Consider the following 3,355-nt stretch of genomic DNA (forward strand, 5'->3'; position numbering starts at 1 on the left):
CTCCTCGCGGGCGCCATGCCGCCCCGCATGATGCTGCCGTGGCCGTAGTGGCCGATGCCGGATTCGAGCACGTCCGGGCACGCGCGCGGCTGGGGTGCGGGGGCGCCGGCACGACGCGGCCAGACGAGCAGATGTTGTCGGCGGGGAGCGCATTGATGAGCGGTGAGCTCGCCGTGCTCCTGCCGCCCCCTACTTCACCGCCCCGTGAGTTGCCGCTGCCGCCTGAGAAAATCAGCGGCCCAGATCCGGAGCGCCGGTGGCCAGGCAGCGGGTTGCTGCCGCTGCCACTCTCCGCCGCCAGCTCGCCCGAGTGTTTCCCCCTCCCTCTTACACTCCGACCACCGCCGCCCCTCCCACTCGTTGCTTTTGACTCCGGCGAGCTCCTTGGTGAGCTCCTGCACCTGCGCGGGGCTTCTGTCCAAGAGGAGGAGCATGAGAGTTGCACGATGCAGGGGGCTGAGACATGAGGGAGCTGCGCGGCACGACGTCGTGGTGCTCAGGCGCGGCGCGGGGAGTTGCGCCGCCGGCCGGCGAGCAAGCACAGAGTTGTGAGTTGTGTCTGATCGCAGCGACCTGCGCGGAGGGAGTGCGGGTTGTGTCCGATTAAATCAAGGGGTCTTTTTGTAAAATAGCCAACGCGACATTAATTTCGGGACGGAGGGAGTATTTTTCATATTTTCCAGAAATATTCTCCGTAAATTTTCAGGATGTTCCGAGAACTTTCATTTCTGCACAAAAACAACACCAATGCAATTCTGCTGAAAACAGCGTCAGTCCAGGTTAGTTCCATTCAAATCATGCAAATTAGAGTCCAAAACAAGGGCAAAAGAGTTTGGAAAAGTAGATACGATGGAGACGTATCAACTCCCCCAAGCTTAAAACCTTGCTTGTCCTCAAGCAACTCAGTTGACAAACTGAAAGAGAAAGAAAAACTTTGACAAACTCTGTTTGATCTTGTTGTTGCAACTATGTCTTACTCATAACCAGAATTTCAGCAAGATCACAAGTTAACCACAAAAGCAAGTGACACAAAGGTCTCACGGTAAACTAATATCAATGGCATAATCAGCTAACAAGCAAATAATAATGAGTTTCAAATACCAACAATTCAATCAAAACAAGCATGAAGCAATATGAATAGGTGGTATCTTGCTAGCTCTTTCTGAGACCGCAAAACATAAATGCAGAGCACTTTCAAAGATCAAGGGCTGACTAAACATTGTAATTCATGGCAATGAAGATCCAGTCATAGTCATACTCAATATCAATCAAAAGCAAAGCATAAAAATGACAGAGGTGCTCTCTAATTTCTGCTTATAAAAGAAGAGGATGACTCAACAGGAAAATAAATAGACAGGCCCTTCGCAGAGGGAAGCATTGATTTGCAGAGGTGCCAGAGCTCAAGCTTTGAAAACAGAGATAATAATTTTGGGTGGCATGCTTTCATTGTCAACGCAATGACCAAGAGTTCTCAATATCTTCCATGCTACTCATGCTATAGGCGGTTCCCAAACAGAAAAGTAAAGTTTTAACTCCCCCACCACCAATCAATCACACTCCACGGCTAGCTGAATCCTCGGGTACCGTCCATACTAACATCAATACTGGGGGAGTCTTGTTTTACAGTTATGTTTTCGATTTAAGCGTGGAACTGGGCATTCCAATTACTGGCCCCTTTCTCGTGAATGACAGTGAATAAACACATGTCGAGGATAACATGCCTAACATGGAAGATACCAATAGCCCCATGTCACCACATGAGCGGTTCGGGCATGCAAAACAGATTATTTCTTGAAGGTTTAGAGAATGGCACATGCAAATTTACTTGGAACGGCAAGTAGATACCGCAAATAGGTACGTATGGTGGACTCTCATGGAAAAACTTTTGGGTTTATGGAAGTGGATGCACAAGCAGCATTCCGCTTAGCACAAATGAAGGCTAGCAAAAGACTGGGAAGCGACCAACTAGAGAGCGACAACAGTCATCAAGATGCAATGAGTTTGACTAACATTGAATGCAAGCATGAACAAGATATAAATCACCATGAACACGAACATCATAGAGGCTATGTTGATTTTGTTTCAACTACATGCATGAACATGCGCCAAGTCAAGCCACTTGAATCATTCAAAGGAGAATACCATCCTATCATACTACATCATAGTCATCTCAAAATCTATGTTGGCAATCACGACAAACCATTATAAACTCTCAGCTAGTTAAGCATGGCATCAAAAACTATGATCTCTAAGTTGTCATTGCAAACATGGTTCTCTCACAACAAAGCTGAATCAGGCATGACAAGCTAGTCATATTTACAAAAACAAAATAGATAGAGTTCATACCAGCTTTTCCAGTCTCAGTCACTTCACCATATATCATCATTATTGCCTTTCATTTGCACGATCGAACGATGTGAACAATAATAAGAGTGCTCGTGCAAATGACTAAGCTGAATCTTCAGGAAAACACAAAGGAGAAGACAAAGTAACATGGCTCTTTGAACGCTAAACAGGTATGCATTCAAGAACCACTAAACATTGTAACCAATATCTTCTACCTTGACCCAAAGAAAAAGAAAACTATTTACACGGGAAAGCTCCCAACAAGCAAAAGAAGAAAGAAAAATCTTTTTGGGTTTTCTCAAAAGGACACAAAACAAGAAAACTAAAATAAACTAGCATGGATAATACAATGGCAAAGTGTAAACACCGGATAACAAAGTGAAAGCATAAGCGTGAATGTAAGGTCAGTGAGAACACGTACTCCCCAAAGCTTAGGCTTTTGGCCTAGCTTGGTCTACTCCCAAGGCGGGAAATAACCTGCTCTGGGATACTCTAGAGCAGACTGTGGATGCCACTATTGTGTGAGCTCCTCTGGCTCCCACTGATAAACTGGCATCTGGTACTCGACTGGCGGCTCGGGCACGGCCACCTGTGGTTGGGCCAAGCCCCAATATGCGTAGATATCCGAGGGCATAATAGTGTACCTGCCTGCATGAAGATCGAACAAAGAAGGAGCAGGCAAAGTAATAGTCTCTCGAATACCCTGACTAAATACCAGGTTATAAATCATCCGTCTATAAGCATCTCTATCCGGAAAATCATGGCGAACCATGCTATCATAATCCAGATATTTCTCAGGAAGAAGCATCTCTCTTTCCTCTCCCAGTCTAACGGGTATTTCAAAGTGTCTGGCAAGACGGGTAGCATAGATGCCTCCATAGACGACACCCTTGGAACGGTTGGTGTTCAACCGCTGGGCTACTATAGCACCTAGGCTATAAGTCTTATCGTTATAAAAGCCTTCGCGCAAAACCGCAAGGTCTGGAGAGCTAAGTGATCCAGCCTCCCC

The sequence above is a fragment of the Hordeum vulgare genome, chromosome 7H (genome assembly GCF_904849725.1).
Source record: "Hordeum vulgare subsp. vulgare chromosome 7H, MorexV3_pseudomolecules_assembly, whole genome shotgun sequence".
Lineage (NCBI taxonomy): Eukaryota > Viridiplantae > Streptophyta > Magnoliopsida > Poales > Poaceae > Hordeum > Hordeum vulgare.